Below are 15,909 nucleotides of genomic sequence, written 5' to 3'. Positions count from 1 at the left end.
AGTGGCGCCCGAACAGGGACCCCACAGAGTGGGTCCTGAACCCAAAAAGGAGGGTTCTGCAAATCTCCGAAAGGAGTCGCGGCGAAGAAGGGAGCCGTGCCGTTCCGAAGAGGACTACCAGGGTTCGAAAGTGCGGAAAGCAAGAAGTATTCCGGTCCAGGATAGCAGTACTGGTGCTGTGTTTACCGACCCACAGAGAGGCGGAGGAAGCAGCAGAGACCGAAGACGCCGTAAGCCGATACTGCTCTGAGTAGTCTGTGCGCACAGGTATTACCGCATAATAGATAGTAATGGATAGGCAGGCGGCGTATGATTTATTTAAGTGCTTTTTAGAAAAGCGTAAGGCGGAGATATCGTCTAAAGTAATGCCCGGACTTTTGGCCCATGGATCCGCTTTAGGGCATTTCCCTAGCGGAGATAGTTATTTTGATGAAGCTTGTTGGAGAGAATACAGGAACAAGTTGTGGGACTTGGTTATAGATGGTGATAAAACTGCTATAAAGCTGCAGAAGTCGTGGCGAGAATGCATGAACTGTGTTAAAACCTCTGAACTGGAACAGCGAATGGCTGCTGCAGATACTGCGAATTTGTCAGAACGGGATGCAGCGCCAGTTGTATCTGAATTGCGACCGAAGGAGGTGTTTGAAAAATATCGGCCATGGCCGCCTCCGGCACAGAGCACAATACCACTACCGTGCCCTGCAAGACCTGAATTTCCACCTCCACCCCCACCGACGGAATTCAGTGAGGCGCCTAATGACCTAGCCCCAGGCGTAGCCTGCCTGGCTAAGGGAGTGGGGGCTTTGGCTGAACTGAACGACAGCGTAGAATCACAAACTGAGGCAGTAAATCAGAGGGAGACACCGTTATCTATTTCTCCGGCTCAGTTAGAAAAGTTGGTGGAGCACATGTGTCAAAAACTGATTTTAGAAAGTTCCCAGGGAAAAGAAATGCTCTTAGAAAATACAACGGAGAAGAAACCTAGCTCGGGAGCGGTTGTGCAAATTAACTGGAAAGCGATTGCTCAGGAGGCTATGAAAAATGGATGTTACGATGTGGCTGCTGAGTTGTCTAAGGTACTGTGTTTTCCTGTAACGTATGATATTGATCATAATCAAGGACACTATCAGGTTTTGGACTGGAAGATTTTGCAGCGATTGAGAGCAACGGTAGCTAAAAGCAGGCTACATAGCGAGCCTGCCCGACAAATGCTGCAGTATATCTGGGGTAGTGATTTGTTGGTTCCAGAGGACATTAAGACACTGATGAGAATGATTTTGACTCCTTCTCAAATGATCATGTTTGATAAGTTTTGGGGTCAGTTTTGTCAGCTCTCAGAGAATACACAACGGCAGCAGGGGGATCCTCTGGCTGGAGTCACAGCACAACAATTAGTGGGAACAGGACAATGGTTTGGTGTTGTACGACAAGTTCGAAGTGGTCCTGCGGTCTTTCAGGAATCAATGGAATGTGCCCAAAAGGCATTAAAAAGAGTACAAGCAGACCCTAAAAGGCCGCACTATATGTCTTTAAGACAAAAGCCAGAAGAGTCGTTTGCAGAATTTGTAGATTGTGTATGTGAGGCAATGAGTAATTCGGATATTCCTGACTATTTAAAGGGTTATATGTTAAAAAATGTAGCTTTTGAAGGAGCTAATACAAAACCAAAATCAGTCTTGGTAAATTTACCACAGGGGACCACAATTGAGGAGATGCCGGAAAGAGCAGCTAACATACCTTCTGGTCCACAGGCTTTTCTCATAGATACTATGCACAAATTGGCTGAACAATCACTGAAATTGGAAGAGGCTGCAGAGTCACAAACCCAAATATTGGCAGCCTTAGCTCCTTTAAAGGCTAATACGAGGGGGCAACAAAGGGATGTTTTTCAAAGGAAGATACGATGTTATAAGTGTGGTAAAGAAGGGCATATCCGATCACAATGTAGAGTGAAATTTGTATGGTGTGATAATTGTAAAAGTAATTCTCATTCCACCAACGCATGTCAAAGTTCGGGAAACGGCCAGAGCAGCGCGAAGAGCCGCCGCACTGGGACACAAGTGGCAGCTCCAGTCTATTACCAGCAGGACGCAGAAATGAAAGTGACACCTCAGCCTTACAAGCAGCAACCAGAGGGAGCATCGGCTTGGACGTGGCAACAGCAGTAGATGTTACCTTAATAGATAATCGGCCCATTAAAGTGGAAACAAATGTAAAGGGACCTATATACATCAATGGTCAGCCTGTAGGAGCATTGTTAATGGGTCGATCATCTATGGGTGTTAAAGGGGTAATGGTATTGCCAGGGGTAATTGATGCGGATTACAGTGGTGTTATTTGTGTTGTGATGTGGAAATGGCATGCGATCAGCCTGTACGAGGTGACAAAGGCTTTGGATCCACAGGGGGACTGGCTCTCTTAACTATACCAATGGGAAGACGACCAGTCGCTGGTGTTGAATTTTGGTACGGGTCTCAGCACGTGAAATTAATTTGCCTGCTAGATACTGGTGCTGACATCACAATCATGAGTCATGCACACTGGCCGAGACACTGGCCTTTAGAGCCAGCAATAGGAGAAGTAGAAGGTGTTGGAGGAGCTCAAGCAGTAATGCAGAGTAGTCACAAAATTGTAGTGAAGATTGAAGGAAAACAGGCCTTAATTACAGTTACAGTTATGCCATTGCCTAATGGAATCAATGCTTTGGTGGGCCGGGATGCGATGCAGCAATTGGGTGTGCTCTTAACCTCAGCACACACACACACACACACCCCCCCCCGCAGCGGTTTCTGGTACGGCTACTGTCGACCATGGCTCTGTTTTGATTTAAAGCAACAGTACTCATTTTGTCATTTCTGATTATATTGTCTTTCAGAGATTTGTTATTTAGAGTTTTGTTAAGTTTTTCTAATAAGCATAATGAATAAGTAAGCATTTGGTATTTATAAGTACTTGGTACATAGTAATTGCAGTACGGCGTAAGGTACTTTGTAATGAATTCACATTGTATGATTTTCTTTTGGTTCGAACCTTTTTAATTGTGTGCCTATAGGCATTTCAAAGGCGCTCCGTGTAATATAGTTAAGGAATGTATAAACAGGTTTTAACTTTGGAAAGTGTTTTTTAGTTAATGTAACAATTTTATTTCTTTTTAGACACTGATTTGCTGGCTTAATTTTAACATAGTCTTTTGAGGTTTTAAGGATTTTTGGTATTAGCATAAGTTAAGGTTTGTAGTAAATAGGTATTAATTTTAACAACTATTCCTTCACTAATGTGCAGAAGAATCAAGACTAAGAGGAAACAGCATTTCCCATGCAGTCGAACGTCGATCACAATAACTGTTATGATAATCTGGGGTCAAAAGCATCAATCAGAAGAATGTAACACAGCATCATGTGAATTAGGACTGAATATTATGGTTGGCTGATTGTTGTGTGATTAGAGAAAATGTTCATAGGGACTTATATGTTATCTCACCAGTTTGCTATAATTTTACACACCTAGAGGGAAAATCAAAATTCATAACAACACAACATGCATTTTCATTTTCGGTTGAAAACATCAACAAACAAACAAACAAAAAAGGGGGGGGAGGGGAAAGAGAATACCCCATAGCAAAAATAAAAAGGTTTTTTAATGGTACCAATAAGAGATCAATATTACTAGGATGAGCAAAAACACATTATTCAGTGTAATTTTATATTGGGCAATGCAATGAAGCTCTTTTGCTCTTGCTGATTGCCTGCAAGTTTTCTGTCTGTGAAGCTAGAGCCTGGCCAGATCTACCTTTACAGATTAAAGAAATCTTGCTACTATTAAACAGTTTATGATTTTTGACCATCCTAGAGAAAATAAAGATGCAACATAACCCTAAAGCAGATTGTAAAAGACAGTGCTAAGGATTGCATTTATGTTTTAATCTTTGTAATGCGTTCAGGCATAATCACGTACTTTTTGATAATAAGAGGAGTGAAATGTAAAGATCGGAACTATTAAGCTCTAAATTCCTTTTTTACAATGTCTGCTATCTTTGACCATGTATTATGCCAGCTCTGTTAGAGCATTCCATCTAGTTCAACTTAAGCTTTGTGCCTTGTATAGGTAACATGGCCCAACACAACAGGCAATAATGAATTTTGATTGAGCCTTCAGACTGTGGGTGAACCTTTTCAGACGTGTCTGACAGGAATACCCAGATTTGATGTAAATATGTTTGTTAATTATAGTAGTAAGCTTTAATGTTCTTAGGCATTATTGTACTCATTTTGATTATTGTTAAACTTGTTTATAATTGTATTATGCAAAGTGTTCAAAGAATAACCTCCAAGGCCTTACTTGCACAAAAGAAAAACGGGGGAATTGTTGGGGATTGTTTTGAGCAAGAGGGGCCTTGGGTCCCAGGAACGCCTGTGCAATTCAGGCCTTGAAGAATTCTCTGTTGATAATATAGTGCTGGAGTAGGAGCCGTGAGAAAGTGCTGATTGCTTGGTATGCTGAAGTCCAGCTGCCCCTGAGAAGGGAGGCAAGCAAGATAAGGAGGAGGCGAGATCTGGGAAAGAGAGCAATTAGGCCGGATAGAAGAATTCCACAGAGTTGTGAAAACAATGATGTAACCTTTTAGAGAGCAACCAATAATATGTTGCCAAGTGGGCATAATTATAGCAAACTGTATATAAGATGTGTCTGATGCTCAATAAAGTTGGATTCCGCTGATCACATTGGTCATAGAGCGGCCCCTTCTTGCAACACAAACCAAAGCAGTTTTGACAAGTAACCTTCCATGTGTAGCCCTAGCAATTCTTGAGTGCCTGAAGGGAGAAACTTCAGTTGTGTTTTATTGAAATCTTTGCTACTCTTCAAAAATCCTTTCAATACCTCTGCAGCTCCCTGAAGGGAGGCTGTAGACAGGTGGGGGTTGGGCTCTTCTCCCAGGCAACCGGCACCAGAACAAGGGGACACGGTCTCAAGCTGCACCAGAGGAGGTTTAGGCTGGAGGTGAGGAGAAAGTTCTTCACCAAGAGAGTCATTCATCACTGGGATGTGCTGCCCAGGGAGGTGGTGGAGTCCCCGTCCCTCGAGGTGTTCAAGCGGAGATTGGACGTGGCACTTGAGACATGCTCTAGTCACGGGTCTGTGGTGGCAGGCTGGACTCCATGATCCTCGAGGTCTCTTCCAACCTTGGCGAGACTGTGAGCCTGTGAGACTGTATTCATAGATCTAGGGGTGAGTGGCTGCCAGAGCAGCAGCACCCAGGGCAGTCTGCACAGGAATGCATCCAGGATGCAGGGCTTAGGAAGGCTCCAGAGCAGGAGACTCCACAACCTCTCTGGGCAGCCTGCTCCAGGGCTCCAGCAGCCTCACACCAAAGAAGTTTCTCCTCCTGTTGAGCTGAAACCTTCTCTGTCCCAGTTTGTCTCCACTGTTCCTTGGCTGATTGCTGTGCACCACCCAAAAGAGCTTGGCCCCCTCCCCTTGCCCCCCAGCCCTCAGCTATCAATAGACATTGATCAGATCCCTCTCAGCCTTCTCTTCTCCAGACTAAACAGCCCCAGGGCTCTCAGCCTCTCTTCCCAGGGGAGATGCTCAAGTCCCCTAAGCATCCTCCTGGCTCTCCCTTGGACTGTCCCCAGCAGCTCTCTGTCTCCCTTGAGCTGGGGAGCCCAGAACTGGACCCAGGATTGCAGCTGTGGTCTCAGCAGGGCAGAGCAGAGGGGGAGCAGAACCTGCCCAGCTCTGCTGGCCACACTTTCCTTGCTGCACCCCAGGACCCCATTGGCTCTCTTGGCCACCAGGGCACATTGCTGTCCCATGCAGAACTTGTGCACTAAGACTCCATGGAACTGCTCTCCAGCAGGGCAGCTCCTAACCCATCCTGGTGCCTGCTGTTACTCCTCCCCAGATGCAGGACCCTGCCCTTGTCCTTGTTGAACTCCAGGAGGGTTGCCTGCAGCCAGCTCTCAGCTCTTCCAGCTCTCACTGGATGACAGCACAGCCTGAGGGGTGTCAGCCACCCCCAGCCCCTAGTTCTGACTGCAGCAACTCCTAAGAATTCCAAATGATTTGTGAAACCCAGGTGGTTAACCCCTGAGCAATAAATGATTTGGCATTCTGAAGCTCTCACAAGAACCTTGGCTTGGTTTTCCCTTTCCCTGAGGACTCTGAGTTGGATCTTGCCCTGTCTGCAAGCACAGGTAGCATGAAGGCTGATGTGAGAAACTCACCTTGTGTGGCTGGCAGTTGGAGAGGTTCTCAAAGGGGCTTGGTGCAAGGCACAAGGTGAAATGGTTTGGAACAGGGGAGCAAAAGGAGTTAAGAGAATATTTCATTGTCTGAGCTCCTCACAGGAAGCAGGAGCAGCATCCAGGCTCCCACAGGCAGCACATCCTTGAAGAGGTTGAAACAGGACCTGGGAGTGCTGGTGGGCAACAAGCTCTGCATGGGACAGCAGTGTGCCCTGGGGGCCAAGAAGGCCAAGGGGGTCCTGGGGGGCATTCAGAGGAGTGTGGCCAGCAGAGCCAGGGAGGTTCTCCTCCCCCTCTGCTCTGCCCTGCTGAGACCTCCCCTGGAATATTGCATCCAGCTCTGGGCTCCCCAGCTCAGGAGGGACAGGGATCTGCTGGAGAGAGTCCAAGGGAGGGCTCCAAGGATGCCGAAGGGACTGCAGCACTGCCTGGGGAGGAGAGGCTGAGAGCCCTGGGGCTGTTCAGTCTGGAGAGGAGAAGGCTGAGGGGGATCTGATCAGTGTCTCTCAAGAGCTGAGGGCTGGGGGTCAGGAAGGAAGGGACAGGGACAGGGACTGCCTCTGCTCACTGTGCCCTGGGATAGGCCAAGGGGCAGTGGATGGAAACTGCAGCACAGGAGGCTCCACCTCAACAGGAGGAAGAACTTCTTGACTGTGAGGGTCCCAGAGCCCTGGAGCAGGCTGCCCAGAGAGGTTGTGGAGTCTCCTTCCCTGGAGCCTTTCCAGCCCGGTCTGGATGTGTTCCTGGGTGACCTGAGCTGGATCTCTGCTCCTGCTCTAGCTGGGGCTGGAAGATTCCTGCACAAGGCAGAAGCTATTGAAGAGGAGGATGCTGAGAGGACAACTTTTCCCTGATGACAGGACAAGAGGTCAAGGGCTCAAGCTGTGCTAGGGAAGGCTTAGCTTGGATACTAGGAAGAATTTCTTACAGCTAGAGTGGTCAGGCAGTGGAAGAGGCTGCCCAGGGAGGTGGTGGAGTCCCCACGCCTGGAGGGGCTCAGGAAATGTGTGGCCATGGCTCTTGGGGACATGCTCTGTTGGTGATGGTTGGACTCCATGGGCTCAGAAGTCTTTTCCAGCCTCAAGGGCTGTAGGAAAGGGGAAGCAGAGTGGCCTCAGTTCATGCCACAGCTGCAGACAAACACCAAGGTGAGGGAGTGGAGTTTGGGGAAGAAAGAAGAGAGCCCTTTGGTTCCACCTTCCCCCTCTGAAGCTGAGTGGGGCTGCCTGATCCACAGAGGCTAAGAACAAGAGCCCCAGAGCCCCTGCGATGATGGCAGAGAGGGGGAAGGCAGACTGGAGCCCGTCCCGGGAGGAAGGGCCTGGCCCAGGCGCCCCCCGAGGGAGCCCCAGCCCCAGGGTCCCCCAAGGGGTCAAGAGGCAGCCAGAGGAGGTCTGAAGAGCCAAAACCCCGAACCTTTAGTGAACAACACAAAGAGGGGGGGAGCCGGGCCGCAGAGGGGAGGGGAAAGGGATGGGAACCGCGAAGTGGGGTAGGGGGAAGCGAGCCGCAAAAGGGGCTGGGGCCGGGGGAGAGCGGCGCCGAGGACGGGAGCGGGCGTTACAGTGCTGAGGGGGGAACGGACACAGAGCAAGGGACGAAGAAGAGCTCCCACGCCAAGGGAGAAGGTGGAAGCAGTGCTGGGAGCTTGGGCTGGGCTCCTGGCTGCTGAAGTCTTCACCTTAAGAGCTTCACTGGCTGGGAGCTGGAAGCAGGGAGGCTGCTGCCAAGGGCTGGGAGCACTCTGGGGCTCCTCCTGCTGCGCTGCTGCTCAGAGGGCCTGAAGGATGCTCTGGGGCTGCAGAGAGAGGAGAGAGGGGCATGAGGCAGCTCTGGGGCACATCCAGGCACTGGCAGCTCCCTGCTCTCTTGCCCTCCCCTCAGCTGGGGCTGCAGCCACCCCCAGCACCAACCATCCCCATGGCAGGGCTCTGCCTCGCAGCTGGCACGGGGCTGGCACAGCAGCAGGCTGCAGCCACCCCCCAGCACCAACCATCCCCATGGCAGGGCTCTGCCACGCAGCTGGCACGGGGCTGGCACAGCAGCAGGCTGCAGCCATCCCCCCCAGCACCAACCATCCCCATGGCAGGGCTCTGCCTCGCAGCTGGCACGGGGCTGGCACAGCAGCAGGCTGCAGCCATCCCCCCCAGCACCAACCATCCCCATGGCAGGGCTCTGCCTCGCAGCTGGCACGGGGCTGGCACAGCAGCAGGCTGCAGCCATCCCCCCAGCACCAACCATCCCCATGGCAGGGCTCTGCCTCGCAGCTGGCACAGGGCTGGCACAGCAGCAGGCTGCAGCCATCCCCCCCAGCACCAACCATCCCCAGGGCAGGGCTCTGCCTCGCAGCTGGCACGGGGCTGGCACAGCAGCAGGCTGCAGCCACCCCCCAGCACCAACCATCCCCATGGCAGGGCTCTGCCTCGCAGCTGGCACGGGGCTGGCACAGCAGCAGGCTGCAGCCATCCCCCCAGCACCAACCATCCCCATGGCAGGGCTCTGCCTCGCAGCTGGCACAGGGCTGGCACAGCAGCAGGCTGCAGCCACCCCCCAGCACCAACCATCCCCATGGCAGGACTCTGCCTCGCAGCTGGCACGGGGCTGGCACAGCAGCAGGCTGCAGCCTGCCCCGGGGCAGGGCTCACTCCTGGCAGAGTGGCTCCCAGGGCAGCCTCACCTGGGCTGCAGAGGCCTTGGCAGCTCGGTGCCTGCTGCGCAGCTGGGGGATGCAGCTCCGCTGCCCACCCCCGGGGGGGCAAAGGGCTCTGAGGAAGGCAGAGAGGCCATTGGCACCCAGCCAGGCTCGGGGCAGAGGCCTCCCTGCGGCCCAGAGGCCACAGGCAAGGTGCAGCTGCAGCCATGGGGCAGGGCCCACAGTGGGGAGCACAGGCAGCCCCTGGCAGCTCTCTCACCTCTCAGCTGCCTTCTGCTTCAGGGCAGAGGCTCTGCAGCCCACAGGCAGCCTGGGCACAGAGGGTGCCTGTGTGGCACAGGCCAGCGTGCAGGGCCTGCAGCCAGGGCAGGGATGGTTAGTGCCAGGGGGGATCCTGACTGCCCCTGGCACGGGGCTGGGGGGCAGCTGGGCCAGGGCAGCACTCACTTGGGCACCGAGAGGGCATCCTGCTGCTGGAGGAGGTCCTGGCCGGGGGGCTGCAGGGCTGCTGGCTGAGGCTGGCAGCCTGCACACCTGGGAGGTGCCATCGAGGGCAGGGCCTGGGGGCCGGGGCAGGGCACAGCCCTGGGGAGCTGCCAGGGGCAGGCGGCTCCGGGGCAGCCTCCCCGGGCACAGCCTGGAGCTGCAGGGCCAGGCTGGCAGCGCCACAGGGGCTGGGGGGCAGGGGCTGGGGGCGCTCTGTGCCGCCCTGGCAGCCTCTGCTGGCTTCCCACTGCTCCGCCGGCGTTTGGGCCGCGGGGAGAGGCTGCAGGCAGAGGCCGGCTGGGGAGCAGTTGGCATCTCAGGGACCTCCTCCTCTTCCCGATGGGGCTGAGGGCCAGCAGCCTGGCACTGCTGAGCGCAGCCAGGTGCTGCCAGCCCGGCAGGGGAGAGCTCATCACAGGGTGCCAGGCACAGCCACAGAGGTCTCGGCTCAAGGAGCAGAGCAGAGACCGAGTCAGCTCCCTGGCTGCAGCTCCCAGGCACCCCCAAGCCCCAGGGGTCCCCCTCTGCCCCCCACCCCCCCCAGCTCTTTGCTGGGGCTGCCCCAAACCACACCAAAGCCAAGGACAAGAGCCAGCACAAACAATCCTGGGCCCAGAGCAAGTGCCCCGTGGCAGGGCCTGGCCTGTGCCCAGCAGCAGCCTCTGCAGAGCCAGGCTCTGCGGCTGGGTCATGCATTGGCACTGAGGATGAGGAGGAAGAGCTCAGCCCTGCCCAGACACAGGCTGCCAGCAGCCAGGCCACAGCTGGGCTGAGTGGGGCAGATGCCCCCCAGAGCAGTCACCCACAGGAGATAAAGGCAGGCTCAGACCCCACTGGGTGCCAGGGCAGGAGAAACTTCTGCCCCTGCCCTGTGCCCACAGCTGGCAGCTGCCCCCCAGCCCTGCAGCAGAGCCTGGGACAGAGGAGAGAGAGGGCACCAACCTGGATCCTCAGCAGCACAGCCCTGCTGGCTCCTCTGGGCTGGGCTGGCCCTGCTGGCCTCTGCAGCCCTCCCTGGGGAGGAGGCCTGCTCCTGGCTGGCAGCAGCCTCCTGAGGGGCCAGGGGCTGCAGTGCCTCAGAGGCCACAGCAGCAGCAAGGAAGCTGCCAGCCTGGGGCAGGGACTGCTGCTCTGGGGAGGAGCTCCTGGCAGCAGCTGCAGCCCTGGGGCAGAGAGAGACAGAGCCAAGGAGCAGTGAGGGGCTGAACCTCAGCCACTGGCACCCAAGACAGGCTCAGCACCACCAGCAGCACCTCTGAGCCCCCTCCTCAGCTGGGGCACAGCCTGGGGGGAGCTCTGGGCCAGGCAAGCTTTGAGGCTGAGGGATCCCCAGGCTGGGACTGCAGAAGCTGGGCTGGGAGGTCACCTCTTGGCTGCAGGGCACCCAACAGCAGCCCCAGAGCTGTGCTGGGCCTCAGGCACACAGCACAGGCAGCCTCCCTCGGGAGACCTTCCCCAGGAGCTTCCTTCTGCCAGGACATTGGGGCAGAGACAGCAGCAGGTGGTGCCAGGGCAGCCCTGCCAGGGCAGCACCTCGGGGAGCAGAGGCAGCAGCAGAGCCCTGGGGGAGGCAGCTCCAGGCCTGACAAGAGGCACTGAAGGCTCTCAGCTGCTGTGCCTGGAAACCTTCCCTGCTGACCCTTCCAGGGGAGCTTCTCCCCTGGGACTGGCCCTCTAGGAGCCAAAGCCCACTTCAGAGGGCAGGCACTGCTCTGTAAGCCAAGGCCTGGGCCCTCCCCCACCTCCAGCACCCTCAGGGGGGCTGCACACCGCAGGAAGGTTGAAACTCTCTGAGCAGCCAGGAGGAAGTGGCACAGGGAGGGGGCACAAGGACACTCACCCCTCTGGCTGGCTGGCAGTCAAGCCCTGCAGGAGGAGGGCTGCTTCCTTTGCTTCCTGCTGCACATCTGCCTGCTGGCTGGCTGGGGCAGACCTTTCCTCTGCAGCCTGCAGCAAGCCCCCAGAGCAGCATTAGGCCAGAGCTGAGCTGAGCCTGGGCCCCCAGCTGCCCCTTCCCTGCCAGGCTCAGAGCTTTCTCCAGCACTCCACAGCCCAGCACCTGCTGAGCCAAGACCTCCCAGAGCAGCTCAGATCCCAGCTTGCCCAGTGCAGCCCAGCAAGGTACCTGAGCTGCCTGCTGGGTCCCACTCACCAGGCCAAGCCCTCCTCTCACCTCCTCCAAGGCCAGCTGCAAGGGAACAGGACACCCAGCTGCCAGCTGCTGCTGCTGCTCTCCAGCCCTCTCCCCACCAGTCAGGTCCAGGCACACCTTGGGCACAGCCTCCTCCAATCTGCAGGAGTCACAGCAGCAGCCCCTGAGCCAGGGAAGAGCCTCTGGGGAAGCCATCCCTTGGCCTACCAAGGTTTGGGATGGAGCCCAAGGAAGCTTTGGCCTTTGTCCCCCAGCTCTGGGGGCTGCCAGGCTCCTCACTCCAGCTGGGCAGCGGAGAGGCTGTGGCACAGCAGCAGAGCAGCTCAGCTGCGTCCTGGCAGCCACTTGGGCTGCAGCCAGCAGCCAAACTCTGCAAGCTCCTGGCCATGGGGGACCCCAAGATGCCAGCCCAGGCTCCATCCCTCCTGCCCAGCAGCCTCACCTGGGCAGCTGCAGCAGGCTGGAGCTGAGGGCAGGCAGCAGCACTGGCGCCTGGCTCTGTGCCCCCCGGGCAGCATCCTCATAGGCACAGAGCTTGGCCTGCAGCTCTGCCACCTGTGAGCAAGGGGCAGCCCTGGCTCAGAGCATGCCCTGAGCCCCAGCAGCTCAGCAGGCTGGGTGCCAGGCAAAGCAGAGCTGCAGACAGAGCCCAGCCCTGCGCTCAGCAGCAGCTCACCTCCGCTCTCAGCTGCGCACACAGCACAACATACTGACAGACGTGGGAGTCCAGGCTGAGCAGGTTGCTCTTGAGCTGCAGGGAGGGAGGAGCGGAGCTGAGAGCAGCACCGGGACAGCTCCTTCCCCTCTGCTGAGGCGGCAGCGGGGCAGCTCCTCAGCCTCCTCTGGGCTGGTGGGGCCCGGGCGGCTGCAGCTGACTCTGAGAGGGGCTCCAGAGGCAGCCCGGCTGCAGCAGGGAGGCGGCAGGGAGGCAGCAGCCTGCCCCAGGCTCCTTCCCAGCCAGCCCCAGCAACTGCCGGCCGCGGGGCGAGGGGCTCACCGAGACCTGGATCTCCTTGGCCCTGCTGGCACACCTGAGGGTGTTGAGGGTGTCCTGGCAGCAGAGCGGCGAGGGGCTGAGGGCAGCCAGCATCAGGGTGCGGCAGTTGCCGCCGATGGAGTCCTTCAGCAGCCGCCTCAGCTTGCTGTCCCGCTACGGGACGTGGCTCTGCTTGCCCTGCCCGGCACAGCGAGGCTCCGCTCAGGGGCTGGCCCTCGGCTCCCAGCCCTGGCCACGCTCAGCCCACGGCAGCTCTGCCCTGGGGACGGCGCTCAGGGCCCCTCGGCGGCAGCCTTCCCTTGGCCCCAGCCAGCGCCTGGCTGACGCTGAGCAGGGCCAGCAGCGAGCGGTTGATGCTGGCTCCCTCCCGCAGCCGCTCGCCCCTGCTCTTGGCCACCGCGGCTCGCTCCGAGCCGGCCAGGTCGACCAAGCTCATCTTGGCCACCTGCAGAGCCCCAGCGAGGCCCCCGGCGCGGTCCTGCTGCTTCACCTGTACCTGGCAGGGCACAGGCAGGGCAGGCTGCAGCTCCGCAGGGCGCTCGGGCTCGCCGCTCGCAGCCGCGGCAGCCCTGGCACGCCGGCCCTGGCACAGCATCGCCGCCTGCTCCCTTCCGGGCAGCGGTGCCAAGGGCTGCCCCAAGCACCACCCCTCACCTGCAGCACGGCGTGGGAGCGGGAGGAGGAGGCGTTGGCATCGGTGGGATGCTGCGTGCGGTTCCTGCTGCCCCCGAGCAGCATCTGCAGGAGCTGCTCTGCCGAGCTGGGCTGGCGGGGAGCAGGCAGAGGGCAGGGATCAGCGCAGCCCCGGCACGGGCACCGAGCGGCCACAGGCACACAGGCTGAGGCCTCCTGCGGCTCTGCAGGGCTCCTCTGGCCTCGGGCTCACCTTTGCTGCCAGCCAGCACCCAGCCAGCTGGCACTCCCGGGTCCCCACAGCCCCTGCCCCGGGTCCCCACAGCCCTCCCCTCCCCCCTCCAGGTCCCCCAGTGCCCGCTGGCATCCCTGGGGCAGGCGCAGCGCTGCCCACACCTTGTGCCTGCTTCCACCCCCACCTGCTGGATGGAGAGACCCTGAACCACAGCTCCTCTCTCAGGATCCTCCCGGATGGGCAGAGGGCCCTTGGGCTCCAGCAGGTCACGGATCTGCTCGTTGTAGACCTGCAGCAGGCAGCTCCAGCTCGGGCTGAGGCTTGGGGCCCCAAAGGGCAGCAGGCAGAGCAGCTCTGGACCCCAGGGCCTGCTGCCCACCCAACAGCACCTCTGGCACCTGGTGCCAGCAGGAGCAGCTGAAGGTGCCTTAAAGGCAGAGGACAGCTCAGGAGGCTTCACCAGTGAGGCACTGAGCCATTGCTCCTCCAAAGCCCTTGCAGCCATGAAGCCCTCATTGCCCTGTGCCCTGTGGCCCCCAGCTCCAGAGGGGGCAGACCAGCAGCACCAGCTCAGCAGACTGGGTAGGGGCAGCCTGCTTCCAGTCTGGGGCTGTCCTGGCCACTGGGCACAGCTGGCAGCACAGGGGTAGCCCTGGCACTACAAGTCCAGACCTTGGAGATGGTGGCCTGGCAGCAGGAGGGGCACAGCTGGGCACAGCCTACCTCCAGGTAGGAGACCAGGACCTGGTAGCTCTTCTGCTCCTTCCTAGCCTCCAGCCTCCTGTACAGCTCCTCCATGGTGAGGTAGATGGTGCCAGGGCTCTTCTCTGAGCCCAGCGTGGTGTAGGTTTTCCCTGCTCCTGTTGCTCCGTAGGCAAACACTGGGAGGAGAAAGGGAGGAGCCCTGAGAGCAGCCTCCATCGACAGCAGCACTGGGGGGATGCTCCCAGCTCTGCCTCAGCTGGAAATGCCCCTGGGGACACAGCCCCAAACCCAGCTCCTGCTATGGGGCACTGCTGCCTCCCACTCACATCCTGTCCAGCAGGACCCCCAGGGCCCTCTGCACCGGGCTGCTCCCCAGCCTGCACAGGGCTCCCAGCTGATGCCACCCCACAGGCAGGACTCCACACTCATCTGGGCTTGTCTCTGCTCTCTTCTTGCTGGCCTGGGCCCTGCCTGCCCCCAGAGCCCTCAGGTGACATCTCCAGGTCAGCACTGGCCCTCTCAGGTTGCTCAGGGAGGGGATTGTGACAGATGCAGGTGGGGCTCACAGAATAAGCTCTCTTCACCTCTTCTGGCATTTTGAGGGCCTGGAACTGTCTTGCTAGAGGTCTACACATGTCACCCAGGGGAAAATGTGCCTTCCTCTGCTTATGCAGCAGAGCAGCTGCTTTGACACCATTCTGTCACTAGGCCAATCTATAGCTGGATCTCGGGTTTAAGCCCCACTGCACCTAAAAGAAGGAGTTTGCTCAGATGTGGCTGTTACAGTGTGCTCCAAACCCTCCTTCCCCCATCTCCACTAGTGGAGGTCTGAATGGGGAAAGACAAAGGCAGGAAATTGCCTTCCCCCGGGACAGGTCAAGGCTGCTGGAGGGGGAAGTCCGCTTGGGTTTGGCACTATGATTAGCAGGGTGCTTGGCACCCAGTGTGCCTTGGCCTGGGACACATTGTCTCTGAACACCTTAACCAGGGTGAGCAGAAAGCTGTGGGGGCTCTCTTGCTCTTGCCTTCCTCTTGCTCACTCCCATGTTCTGCTTTCCTCTTGGCCTCGCTGCCTTCGCGGCAGCATTGCAGACACCAGCCCTGGGCCCTGGCTTCTCCCTGGCCCTGCCTGCCCTGGGGCCCTGCTCCCTGGCTGCCTGCCGGCAAGCTGCGGCTGTCTCGCACCCTTCCGACAGGGCTGCCGCAGGAGTTTGGCCTCGTGGCAGCCGTGCCTGAGGACACTTTGGTTCTGGCAGGTCCTTTCCCTTTGGGCTGTGCCACACCATCCGCAAATCAGATTACAAACCGGCAGCTCTGGAGCCTGCTGCCGACCAGAGACCTAGGGAGCATCTCCCAATTCCTGCTCCATCCCCGGGAGCACAACCTGCGCTCTCCTTGGCTCTCCCTAAGCTCCTGCCTGGCCTCTGATTTGATCAGCGGGGTGAAGCTGTTTCGTGGTTTAGCCTTTTCCATTTTCTGAATGCTCTACACTGCACCCAAGCTGCCCAGGAGCATCCTGGGGGAATTTGCAAGCAAACAGAACCTGTCCACAATCTAATAAGTGTAATACCTAATCTTGGGGGGGCAGGAGGGGGGAATAAAGAGAAGTCTCTTGTTGTAATTCCTGCCTGGTTAGCTTAACCCAAATCAAATCAGTGCCTTAAAAACCAGCAGACAGAAGCAAACTTCTGGGAGTGGTTCCTGCTTTTGTTTAGGCACATGCAAGTCATTTGTCTGCAACAAAACCCCCAACTCCTCTGCAGAGCAGGGAACAGCAGAGTGCAAACAAAACCCCACTGCTGA

General features: G+C 57.5%; 1 pseudogene; it reads right to left on the bottom strand.

The window, feature by feature from the left end:
* Positions 1–1,857: 1,857 nt before the first annotated feature.
* Positions 1,858–14,322, bottom strand: LOC137442649 (kinesin-like protein KIF18B; annotated as a pseudogene).
* Positions 14,323–15,909: the final 1,587 nt, after the last annotated feature.

This window comes from Melanerpes formicivorus, unplaced genomic scaffold (assembly GCF_026170545.1).
Source record: "Melanerpes formicivorus ecotype bairdi unplaced genomic scaffold, bMelFor1.0.p_v2 SCAF_7, whole genome shotgun sequence".
Taxonomy (NCBI): Eukaryota; Metazoa; Chordata; class Aves; order Piciformes; family Picidae; genus Melanerpes; species Melanerpes formicivorus.
This window is presented reverse-complemented; position numbering and strand designations above follow the sequence as displayed.